The 13,719-nt window shown below is 35.5% G+C and overlaps 1 protein-coding gene across 3 annotated transcripts in view; it reads right to left on the bottom strand.

Annotated features, from left to right (window-relative positions):
• GPC5 (glypican 5) overlaps positions 1-13,719 on the bottom strand; it is a 1,401,099-nt gene that overhangs the window by 754,788 nt on the left and 632,592 nt on the right. The window lies entirely within an intron of this gene.

Below are 13,719 nucleotides of genomic sequence, written 5' to 3'. Positions count from 1 at the left end.
ATGTCATTTCATTTTCTTTTGTTTCTATAGTCTGTGTTAAAATAGTGCTTCTCTTTTGCTTGTTTTACTTTCATTTTATTTTGGTTCACCAGTTTGATTTGTGATGGTTTTCTTTGTATAATGCTGCTTAGGCTTTGTTAAGTTTCTTGAAAGTGAATTGATACCCTTTTATCAGTTTACAAAGTGCTTGACCAACTGGTCTTCAAATATTGCTTCTTCCCCATCTCTCTTACCCATTGTTCTTGATCTCCAACTACAGGTACGTTATGTTTTGACTGCATGTCTTTTATGCTGTGTTTTGCTTCATCCAGTCGTGTCAATTGAGATTATTTCTGGAGATTAGATGATTACTATAGATCTCTCTTCAGGTTGACTTTATTTTGCAGTAATTATTCAATTCTTGTGCTTCTCAGTTTTAGGTGGTCCACATGATATTTTAGTAGAAATTCCTTTGCTAGAATAACTATTATTTCATTGGGGTTGTCTACTTTTATTTTATTATCATGTTAGCAATAATTAGTCCCGATTTTTGTCAGTTGAATTCAGAACTACATTATCTGAGAATCTGGGCTTACCGTCTCTATAGTGTTGTGCTGTTAATTAATAGAAACCTTTTTTCTACTTCACATGCCTAGAGTTTTTGTTTGCTTGCTTCATGCTGAACATTGGGTATAAAATATTAATGAAATTTTCAAATAACATTAGATTCCACAGAAAGTGCTTCCACCTTCCTGTGATTATGCAGGTAGGATTAGTAGAAAGCCATACAAAAACATTTAAATATCAGAAAATTCAGGATCGGTCTATAGTTTTGGCAAGACTCTGCCACTTTTGGCGCATCCTTATTTCCCAAGTATGCGTCCCCTGAGCTTTCTGATTGAGAACTGGTTAGATGTATTTCTTCTTAGTCTTGAAATTCTATTGGATATTAAATTCTAATTTCAGGGATATTGAGCTTTGCCCTTTAGCATCTCACTCCAAGCAGCTTCAAAATCTTGGCAATGGCTAAGGTGAGGCGAGAGGATTGGCCGTGCATTTAAAGCAGACTTTGTTCCTTGCAATGATTTCATCTCAGTCACTGTGATATCCTGAAAGATTTCATTGTGTGTATGTATGTATGAATTTATTGCAGTGATACCAGAGATGAGAATCAGGACCAAGTCCCGTTTCCCCAGTGCGATGATTGAAACAACCAAGAAACGCTGAGGCAAGCGTAGAAAGCAGGTTTTATTTAAAGGATAGAACAGAAACTTCTCCAAAGAACAAGGCCCCAAAGCTGGGTGTCCAAAGAAGTGGGGGTGTCCTGACCCATTTATAGGTTTTAGATTTCTTTGTCTCATGTCCTCCTTCTTCCCTTATCTTGCCTATGTGACCAGGGACAAAAGGTGGGCAAAAAGGGGGAGTGATTCCAAGGGCAGCATGGAAGCCACCTGGGTCCAGGCAAGAAGAGAGTGGCCCGGGGCATCCATTAACAACTCCCACAACTCTCTGCAAGGAGGAACTCTCCCCTAGGAAAAGGAGAGGCAACAGATTTTAACCAACGTATACTGAAGTAGCAGCTTAGAATGTGACTGTGCATCTTGTTTTAGGTCATTTGACCTAAGACAAATCAAGTATGGGATATGTAACCTTTAGAGGCTCCTTGAAGAGAAATGTGTAATAACATAGGTGTCACTGGTGAGACTATCAGGAACACTACTATGAACCACAGTAAGTGGTTCTGTAAGTGGTGCTGAGAGAGTATTTTACTTTGGATTGCAGGGCTTTGGATAATGGAGGAAAAAACACCAAAGAAACCCTAAGAATCATATTGGAGTGAAAGACAGAGAGATATATCAGCACCTTTTATCAAACTCTGAGAGGAAAGAGGAAACAGGAGGGAAAGTGGAGCAACTCAATGATAGGTAGGTTTTAAAAGAAAGTACATATTAGAGGAGAGAAAGATTGATTTCAGGAACAGTAAAGATGTCATTAGAGGGAGCATGGGTGAAAGAAGAACTCAGAACCTCGCATTCTGTTTTTTATCACAGAGGGAAATTTTATGGGAGACTCAAATTAGCCCAATAATTTCCTGGTCTGGTGGATATTACCAAAGAAAATGATTTGCAGTGTTAGATATAATGTGTTTATTTTTCTTTAAAAATATAAAAATAGGCTGGTCACAAAGGCACACTCCTATGATCCAGTGACTTGGGAGGCTGAGGCAGGAGGATTGTGAATTCAAAGCCAGCCTCAGCGACTTAGTGAGACTCTAAGCAACTTAAAATAACTTATAATAATTTAATATACAATATAAAAAGGGCTGAGGATGTGCTTGGTTGTTAAAGGGCCCCTGGGTTCAAATCCCTTTTACCAAAAAAAAAAAAAAAAGAAGACTTCATATAAATACCTTACTCTTCTGAAACTTTTAGGCATGGGAAACCATTTGTGATTTAATAACAACTTTACACATTTCCATTTTAAATGTCCATCCTAGTGGTGGTGTTGTTTTTAAATCAGTGTTTATCTAGTATTTTATCCTGTCCCTGTCCCGGGTATGTGCTCTTAGACAGTTTATCCTACTGAGAGGTATCTGTTTTTCCAAACCCAAGTCTCATGTGTGAATGCATAATTGTGCCCTGATCATTTGAGAATATTAGTCTTTACTCTGTTGAACACTGAGCACATTTATGTATGATTCTGGTTCCTGAAACCTACTTAGGAGAAATCTGTTTAGTTCTATTAGTAGAGAATTTAAACAAGAAGAAGAATCTGGTGATTTTTATAAAAATTCATTGTATATTTTACTCCATATTACTTCCTTTCATACTATAGAAGCTAGCGTTTTAATTTTAAACATTGGCTAGTAGAATCCTTTGATAGATAACAAAGGCAGCATGAAAACTAATATTTATTTAGGTGCAAACTGACTTTGATGCCACTCACCTCCTTAGCCTTGCCTTTCTCTTTTGTGGGTTCGGTGCCTTATCAATAGGTAGCGAGTCACTCAGGTTTTCCTAGAAACCTGCAATTTCCCCTTCCTTCAATTATAATTATTTCAATCAATGTCATTATTCCTTCTAGGTTGTTGATTCACCCAAGCATTACAAAAAAAATCATGACCAGCTGATGAAGCCATCTTACTTAAGGGTGTGTGGAAAGACTTGTTCCTCCAAAACTGCACTAATTATAGAGGCGACTGTCAATTCAGGACCATCTAGGTATACGTCACCACGGGCTCCTCTTCTACATTGTTCATCAGAGCACACTCACCTGCTGACGTGTGCACACGTGTAACATACACGCACCCACAAACCTCTCCTTTCCATTTCTATTATCATACCCCGCTGGTTTAAGGCTATAATATCCCTGGCATGATTTTTTCCCCTATTTCTCTTGATTCACATCTATTTTGAGAACTAAATATGTTTTACAAACTTCTTCTGAAAAGGGATAGACAGTAAATATTTTTGGCTTCGCAGGTCACACTATCTCCTTTGAAGCCATAGATAATACCTAATGCATGAGCATGACTGTGTTCCTGCAAAACTTTATTTAAACATGAATAAGCTGCAGACTGGATTTGGCCCATGAGCAATAGTTTGGTGGGCCTGGATCTAGATAAATCCTCCAGACTGCAGCTTTTTCTCATGTCCCTTTCTTACTTAAAATAATAATTTCATTTATTCCTTTATCTAACATTACTAATTTGTCTTAAGTGCAAGACATCAATTTAACTGTCCTGTGATTGTCCTTTAGACTGAGATGCTCACATTTGGCTGACAACTGAAAGGCCTATATTTCCATTAGTCTTTTTCATATACTTGCAGTCTAGTGAAACTAAACCATCCACTTCTCTTTGTATATTTCTGAAAATTTTTGCTCTGTTTCTCAAGCTGACAACTTTATTACCCAAAGTTTAACTCACACATTTCTTCAACCTCAGTGATTGGATGAACTTCTCCATTCTCTAAACAGTCACATTATGCTTCTTTGCACTACATCATCTTGAATACATGGCTATTTTGGAGTGTTCAATAAGTATTACATCACAGATGCTTGGAAAGCAATGGTCAAATTAATGCTTGAATAATAAAATTCTGCTAACGATTTTACAATTGACTTGAACTCAATATGCTGAAGTCATCTCTTTTTTCTCTTCTCTTTCCACTTCCCCTCTCTCTGTGCGGTTCCCACTGTTATTGGTAAGTCCTGTAAAGTCTCACACTCATCTTTCATGCCATTCACTGATATCACCCTAATTCAGATCTTTCATATCTTTTTGATGGACAAATAAAAGTCTTATAATTAATTTCTCTCATTTATTTTGTGTCTAAACCATCTTCATTGGTCATCTATTTTATTGTGCAACATACTACCCTGATTTACCACTTTAAAATAACATACATTTATTATCTGACTGTTTGTGCTGGCTGAGAATCCAGGGATTATTTAGCTATGTCCTCTGACCCCAGTTCTTTTCTAAGGCTGCGACCATTGCAAGGCTCAACCAGAAAGGTTTTATTTTTAAGTTTATTACATGGTTGTTGGCAGGACTGTTTCTCATGGGTTGTTGGAATGAGGTTCCTTGGTTCCTTACCATATGAGAATCCTTTTAAATCATGCCCAAACATGGCAGCTATATTAATCATTTTATGTTGCTTATAACTGAACACCACAAACTAGGTAACTTTATAAAGAAAAGAGGCTTATTTTTGTTCACAGCTATGGAGTTCATGGTCAAGGGGCTGTGTCTGATACTAACCTTCTTGTTGGCAGGGTCTGGAGCAGCACAGGACAACACATAGCAAGAAAGAGGGAGTACCCACATATGTCTCTTCTGGTCTTTCTTCCTCTTATTATAAAACCAAAAATACTCAGTCATGGGGGCTCCACCCTAATGACCTAATCTAATCCCAGTCAAAGGCCAAAGGCCTCACCTCTAAGTGCCTTAGTCAGATTCAGTTTCCAACCTCTTACTATCTCACACTGGGGATTTAATTGAACACATGAAGACTTGGAGAGCACTCAAACCATATACAAACCACAGCAGGGCCTCTCTTTATTCCTGCACGCTGGAAAGAGGACCATAGCAAATGACAGCAAGAGAGAAAGAGCTAGCAAGAGGCAAGTTGCAATTTTATCATCTAATCATGAAAGCTTTGAATTAATTTTTAAGGATTACTACTTTTACATACATATTTAAAAGCAAATGTATAAATTTTAATCTTCTTTTATTTATAAGAAATGTATAAGGTTTCATAAATTTTGTCACTAAACCTTCATGACCTTTATATATTCAGTTTTGTCCTCTTGTTTACAGTCTGACTGAGCGGTAAAGGTATAACCATTCACCAATCAAAATGAACACTAAAAGGTCAGTGTATTACAGATTGTAGTTGCTTTCCAAAAAAAATGCATCAAGCATTCAAATTCTGGCACATTTTTGCAAGTCCAAACTTGTACAATAAATCCATGGTGACATAAATGAGATCCTGGCTCCCGATAAGACTTGTAATAAATATGAGAAGAAAGTTCAACTCCCTGTCTTCTTTTTTATTTTCATATTTTAAAATCAGCCTCCAGAATCTTAGTAAACTAGATATAGGAAGTGCTCCTGTTATGGATGTTATAAAACACAACAATCTTGGAAATATATTCCACACTGCAAATTTTGAATTAAGAAAATATCACCATATTGACGTATTTGTACATGCATGTATTTTGGAACTATTTGTAGGTGTTAAATAATTTCTATTATGATGACTATCCATTTTGCTTATCAGTTATTTATAAATGAGTGATTGCTATAATTTGAAATAGAGTATTTTTGCCTCATAAATTATCTCAATGTGTGATCAAAATGAGACCAGTTTTGAAGGATAAATAATTCCTTTTTGCATGAACAACCTGAGCAGAACATATTTAATTGCTTCATTTTTGTTATGACTTGGTCTTATATTTATTGTTTAATTTTTGATTAACATGCAATAATTGCACAACTTATGGGGTTTGTGTAATATTTTAACATATATATATATATATATATAGCGAGAGAGAGAGAGAGAGAGAGAGAGAGAGAGAGAGTGCACCAACTGATCAAATCATTTCCGTGTCCTTATCATTTCTCCACATTTGGAAACTTTTAGATTCTCCCTTTTGGTTCTTCATAAGCTATATGGCAGCTTTTTGTGAACTACAGTCACTCTACCATGTTAAAGAGCACTGAAACTTAATCTTTTTATCTGCATTGTGCTTCCTATTCTCTAACTTTCCTCAATACCCTCTCACCTCATCCTTCTCAATCTCTACTAATAATTCTACATTCAGACTATTTTTTTTAGCTTCTACATATGAGAGAGAACACATGGTGTTGGTCTTTCCACATCTGGTTTGTTTCACTTAGCATAATATTTTCTGGTTCTATTCATTTTGCTGAAAAATGACATAAATTTTATTTTCCTTTATGACTAACTAATATTCCATTGGGCACATAGTTCACATTTTCTTTATCTATTCATCCACTAATGAGCACCTAGGTTGATTTCATGCCTTGATTATTGTGAATAATACTGCAGTAAACATGAAAATGCAGGTATCCCTTTGCTAGTGCTGTGTATTAATTAGATCTTCATTGAAGGGACCAAAATATCTGACATGAACAACTTAAAGGAAGCTTCAGTTTGGCTCACAGTTTCAGAGCTTCAGTGCACAGCCAGCCAGGTCAAAGGCAGAAACATCTTAGTGGAAGGGTGTATCAGAAGAAGGTGCTCAACTCATGGCACCAGGAAGCAAAAGGAGGGCAAGAAAGGGCCAGGGACAAGAGAGACCCTTTCAAGGCACACCCCATGTAACCTGTTTCCTCCAATCAGGACTCCCTCCTGCCGTTTCTACCACCTTCCACTAATGTCACTGAATTTTTAATCCATCAGTAGATTAATTCGCAGATGAAATCAGAGCCCTCCAGACCCACTCACTTCCCAAGAGCCCCACCTCTGAATATGGCAGCACTGGGGGACCAAGCCCTCCGCACATGAGTCTTTGGTGGAGATTATCTCCTTTTTTCCCCTATATTTTTAATTGATGCATTATAATTATACATAATGGTTGGATTCATTGTTATGTATTTGTACACACACAATATATAACAATATAATTTGGTTCTTATTATTTCCCAGTATTTTCTCTTTTGCCCCTTCTTCCCGCCTCCATCTCTTTCTGCTATTCTACAGGTCTCCCTTTGATTTTCTTGAGGTACCTATCCCTCATACCTTTTTTTTCCCTTTTTCTCCCTTCCTTCCTCATGAGAAAAAAATAAATAAAACAAAAAAACATACGACCCTTAATTTTCTAAGATTGGCTTATTTTGTTTAACAGAATGTTCTCAAGTCCATCTTTTTTCCTGCAATTGATGCAATTTCATTCTTTATGGTTGACTAAAGCTCCCTTGTATCTATATGACACATTTTTTAATCCATTAATTTTGGAGACACTTCATATCCAAACCATAACATGCTGATTTCATTTCATTTAAGTGATTTCATTTAAATATATATCCGGAAATGGAATAGCTAGATCCATTTTTAGTTTTCTTGAGGAATCTCTATACTGCTCTCCCTAAAGGCTATATGAATTTGTACCCACACCTTCAGCAACATTTTTAATAATTTTTTAATAATTATTAAATTAATTTTTTAATAATAGCCACTTTTTTGATACTTTAGGGTTATGACAGGATTTCTCTGATGGCTAAGTTTTGACAGTATTAATTCTTTCAATCCATGAATGTTAGAGGTCTTTCTATTCGTATGTTGTTCATGTGTGTGTCCTCTTAAATTTCTTTCATCAATATTTTGTAATTTTCACTTTAGAGGCCTTTACTTCCTTGATTAAATTTACTCCTAGTTTGTTTGTTTTTTTTTTTTTTTTTAGGTTTTAGTTATTCACTAGTTTTGCAGCTATTGTGCATGGGAATGATTTCATGATTTCTCAGCAAGTTTATTTTTGGTGTATAAAAATAATACTGATTTTTATATGCTGATTTTTTTATTTTGCAACTTTACTGAATTTATCAACTTACTCTTTTGGTGGAGTCTTTAAGTTTTTCTATATGTAAGATCATTTTACCTATAAATAGGGATAGTTAAACTTCTTCCCTTTTTATTTGAATGGCTTTCTATTTCTTCCTCTTGACTAACTGCTCTGGCCTCTCGTACTATGTGGACTAACAGTGGTGAGTGTGAACATCCTTGAGTGCTCCAGATCCTAGAGGAAATGTGTTTAGCTTTTCTCCATTCAGTATGTGGTCTGTTGGTTTGTCACATATAGTGTCCCTTAAGAACATATAGTTTCTAAATACTTTGCATTTTCAGTATAAAAGAATAAGGAAAGAATTGTATGTACTTTAAAACATTTTTAAAAAACTATTTTTCTTGTTGCCAATATACTTTAACCATTCTAAAGAGAGGTGGGGATATAAAGTTATCTCTAAAGGAATAAAATTAAATGACTAAAATTATAAAAAATTTAATCTAACTTTTTATTAAGAGAAGACCAGGAGCATAGTCTGTTGATAATATGAAAGGTACCAAATCAAACCAGAAGCAAGGGATGCTATTTTCTCTTCTGAATGGAAGGTGAGTTCACAATGAGAAAACTAACTACGTGACCTTATTTATGGAGAAGTTTTGAGAAGTTGGAGAAAGTATGAGAAAAAGCAAATATGATGGTTTAGGAATTAAGCTGTACACAGAAGGTATTTTCTAAGGTGTTAGGATAAGCACCTAATTAAGTGCCAGCAGGCTGCAGGGAGCAGAGGCAGACTTGGATCTCTGTTTTCACACCTCGGCTGCTGAGAAGAGCTGCTGAAGGCAGCATCTCTTCAGACATTTTGTGCTCCTGGGCCTCTAAAAGGCCAAGAAGTCAGAGGCTGCTCAAAGCAAAAAGGCCAACAGATCAAGAAACAGTGCTATCATTAAAACACAGAAAATCTCACTGTGAGCCCAAGGTATGCTGCCACCCTAAGGACAAAGGGCCCCTCAAAATGCCTAAGCTTTGTATCCTCAAAAACAATGTTCTTTTAAAGCCACTATGTGAGAGTGAGTAATTAGTGCTTAATCTGCACTTGTGAGACTATTTTAATAGCTACACTTTTGAAGATCGTGTAGGCATATTGCTGTTGGCATTGGGGTAATGTCAGAGCCTCCAGGTATATGATTTACTGTACACTTTTAACAAAGACGAAAGCAAAGTTTACCTCTTCTCTGGCCTTGATTTGATTACTAATCAAGGTAACTGGGTGAAAATATCCTTGCCTTCACTCCAGTTTTAAACTTTTCCCTACGTTATAATTTTATGAGCAAATAGGTTGGGCACTTTCGTCACATTTCAGCAATCCGTTTGGAAAAGATGTACTTTACATTTGGCCATCATCCCACTGAAAAGTAGCCATGAATAGCTTATGAATGGAAGGGAGGCCAGGCAAGCAAGATGATGCAATCTCTTTCTGGAATTTGGTGGGTGGATAGGTTTGTCATGATGGCTCAGCCGGGGGGAAGGGACCAGTACATATGCTGCCAGAATTGAGGCAAATTTCAAGCATAAAATCCTGATGGATGATTAGAACTGTGAAGAAGGACAGAAATTAAGATTGAAGCTGTTACCTATGGAAACAGCTATGTAGGTCAGCTTTCCTTGTGCTTCTCCTCATCCCGCCCCTCAGCTGCATCCCCTGTACCCAGGGTAAAGTCACAGAAATACTCCTGGGAATGGCTTTGTCTAGGACAGGCATGGTAAAACAGCTAAATGAGTCCTGAGCTTGACAGGTGAACTTAGTAACCATTTTTGTGATTTCTCAAAGAGCAGAAGAAACTATAACATCACCATAAATGACAATGAGGAAGATGTAGGTTCAAAGAAATGTTCTCACCTGGGCCCCCACCAACATGTTTGCTCACCATGTGATGAAGCCCACTGGCTTAGGAGCAACCCCCCCACTCCCAAGGAAAATGTGAGAGGGATCCTCAAAGCCACAGCAACAAAATAGAAAAAATAAATCTTTTAGAGTAGAATTGAAGTCATCACAGAAAAGTTTTCAATTACAGTGAAAACTATTATGGTCTATATTTTGAGAAAGAAGCCCTAGTTTTACATGGAATTATATTTGTATGCATTTTAAACAGAGGGGTTGGGGCATATCTATCCTCCCTTACATAAAAAGAGATCAGGAAGCACATTCAACAAAGCAGCTAGTCAGTCTTTTCAGAAAAAGATTATTTTTGTGATTAAAAAGTTTGGGCTTGGGTTGAAGCTCAGTGCTGAAATATTTCCTAGTATGCATAAGACCCTGGATTTGATGCCCAGAAGTGAGGGGTGGGGAGTTTTGCTTGTGGGTAGGACATAGTCAATTTTACCTGATAATTTCTACATAGATTGAAAAGTGAAATGTTAAAAATTCATTCAAATACAAGTTTTTACAATCTGGGGTAAGCCAAAGGCACTGTTAGTATAAATCCAAAGCAGGAAACGATAAAGGAAAAGTTCATAGATCAACTAGATATAATTTCAAATCTTCATTTTTCAATTATAAAATTTTCCTGTTCAGTAAAGTAATTTACAACTTAATTTTAATAATATTATAATTATATCTCTACAAACACAAGTATAAACCTGGTTATTTACTTGTGAGGGAGAATATGATATAGCATTTAAAATAGAATTAGATCAACATTAAAACTCATATCTTTATACAGAAAAGTGACATGAGGGCCCTTCATTCATGAATACTCATTAAAAAGGAAGACACTGCAGCAAAAGAGGAGAGACAGTGGATTTGTCATAGAGTGTAACTTTTATGAAGCATGTACTGCTTGTTACTTTAGAGGGGTTATAGCCTATAAACTAGTGGGTAGAAAAGTGAGTTGCTGCAACTTCTTTTTATGAGAAATTGAAGTAGTTTATTAATGCTACTTTCAACACCTGCATTTATTGTCTGAGTGATCAACTTTCCTATGATCTATGTTATCTGCAAACTCTCCCTGATATGCAGATTTACAACTCCCATTGGCATCTACTATTAACCTGTCTCATTCAAATACACACTGTGTTTCCCTTGTCTTCATTCTTTGTATTGAGAGCTCTTATGCTTGGATGAACGTACAGGTCAATCCTGGACAATATACTGATTGGAGAACTTATTTAATGAATGAAATAAAATGAAAGTACAAGAATACTTATCTGAAATTGAAATCCAAAGAAGGATCTTTTCTTTTCCTTGTAACATTGTGGGAGAATTAATTCATGGCAACATGAGACTACTTTCGCTATTTTGGATATATACAGGCAAATAGAAGGGTTTTGGTCTCAACCTACTTTAAATTATACAGTGGATTATAAAGTGTTTAAAATCTTGTCTCCCATCATAAGAGAGCATAATGAGAGAGATGGGTACTAGTCCAATTTGTGAATAATCTAAGGATGCTTTAAAAATACTGAAGTATAGACTCCTGGCACTAGCAAGATGAGGAAGTATGCTCACCTCAGTCTCCTACTGGCTGAAATTAAAGTCTGGACTTAAAAAAAAGCTAATGAATACTCTTAAAAGTGAAAATAGCTGATAGATTGAAGGTTAGACCTAAATATAAAATGACCTGTAACAAGGATGTGTTTAATGGCTCTTCCTCTTTGACTCTCCCAGCTTTGAATTCAGGGTAGACAAATTTCTGAAACCCTTTTTACCTAGAGAACTAGAAACTGTGGCCTCTGTGAAGTGGAACACAGGTAGAGGAATAATCTTGTGTCTTTCTCTTTTTCCCACCCAGTTTTGCCTGAAAAGCCCACTCAAGTTTTTCAGCTGCACTCTGAAGGTGAAATCACTAGTATAGTGTCAACAATGGACAGGCACAGAAACCCTGAGACCCAGAAATTAGAAGAAAAGATAAACACAAACCAATATCCCTCAAGAACATATGTAAAAATTTTCAAAATGTATTAAGAAATAAAATCAGGCAATATTAAAAAAATAAAACGACTACTTCACAAAGACATATCAGAAATGCAAAGCTGGTTAAACATTTAAAGTTCAATGAGTATAACTCACATATTAACAGACAAAGAAGGAAAAAATCATGTCATCATTTCAGTAAAGCATCAAAGCTCTTAACAATGTTCAACATCAGTCTACTTAAAACGCTCTGCAAAGTGAGAATAGAAGAGACTTGATTAACCTGGTAAAGGATAAGAACAAAAAGTTAACAACAAAAACTACCACTAAATTATACTTAATGGTGAATGTTGATTCTGGTTGATTCTCTCTAAGACAGGGCACAAGGCTAAGAAGTCTACTCTTTCCACTTATGTTCAAATTCATATGAAAGTCCCAGTTAGATCAATAATATGGATAGAGAAATCAATGATTTCTACAACTCAAAGGAATAAACAAAACTTTTTATTTTCTGACTATATAATAGTCTACATGAAATTATCCTAAATAATCTATTTAAAAGCTCCTCTGTGTACTGAGTTTAGTGAGAGTGCAGTATGCAAAGTCAATACACAAAATCATACTTCTGCATATTAACTAGGAACATTTGGAAATAAAAATCAAAAAACAATGTACCACTAGAATGATATAAAGTGCTTATGTAAAAAATTTACCAAAATGTGTGACGAAATAGTATTTTAACAGCTAAAAATTGCTGAAAAGAAATCAAAGAACTTAATAAACAGAGCGATATGGTTTTCACGGATTAGAAAAGACAATGTTCTTGAGATTTCAGTTCTTTCCAGATAAACCTACAGATTCAATTAAATATCAATAAAAAATCCCAGCAGGGTTGTATTTTAGTAATTTTCAATAAATTTATTTCAAAATACGTAGGAAAAGGAGGAAAACTTAAAGTATTCAAAGATATTTTTTAAAGAATCATACATAATTTGTGATTTTAAGTTAATACATAGAGGTGTGGTACTGGAAAAAAAAAGACAGGTAGAAATATCAGTGGAACAGAATAGAAAGTTCACAAATAGAACCACACAAATAGTTTGGTGCACTAATTTTTTTTGTTGTTGTTTGTGTCTGCAATGTTGGGGATGAAGCCTAGGGCCCTGCATATGCTAGGCAAGTGCTCTACCACTGAGCTGCATCCCCAGCTCTGGTTAACATTTTTTTCTTTTTTTTAGACAAAGGGAAACTTCATCAAACTGAAAGCTTCCAACAGCAAAGCAAAAGATGAACAGCATAAAGATTCAACCAATGAAATTAGAGAGGTTACTTGCAAATCACCTGAGAATGGGATAATATTCAAAATACATAAATAATTCCTCGAAAACTCCTTTGAGAAAGGGGTATTGGTAATTCAGCGAACAAAGATACTCTTTTTGACAAATGGTACTAAAACTATTGGACATACATATGCCAAGAAATGAATCTCAGCTTATAATTTACATATCACTTTAAAATACTTTAAAAAGAACTATAAACATATAAAGAAACAAAGGGGGAAAGACCTTTGTAACTTTAGGGTTTTTCAAATATTCTTAGATACAAAAACAAATCCATTCATAAAAAAGATAAACTGATACAATGGACTTCATTATAATTAAAATGTTTTGTTCTGTGAAAGATGCTCCTTAGAGAATAACCAGATAAGCCATAGACTAGAAGAAATGTTTGCAACTCACATGTCTGATAAAAGAATTGTATCATGAATACATAACTGTCTCAAAACTCAGTAACAAGGC

Source organism: Sciurus vulgaris (genome assembly GCF_902686455.1).
Source record: "Sciurus vulgaris genome assembly, chromosome: 4".
Taxonomy (NCBI): domain Eukaryota; kingdom Metazoa; phylum Chordata; class Mammalia; order Rodentia; family Sciuridae; genus Sciurus; species Sciurus vulgaris.
This window is presented reverse-complemented; position numbering and strand designations above follow the sequence as displayed.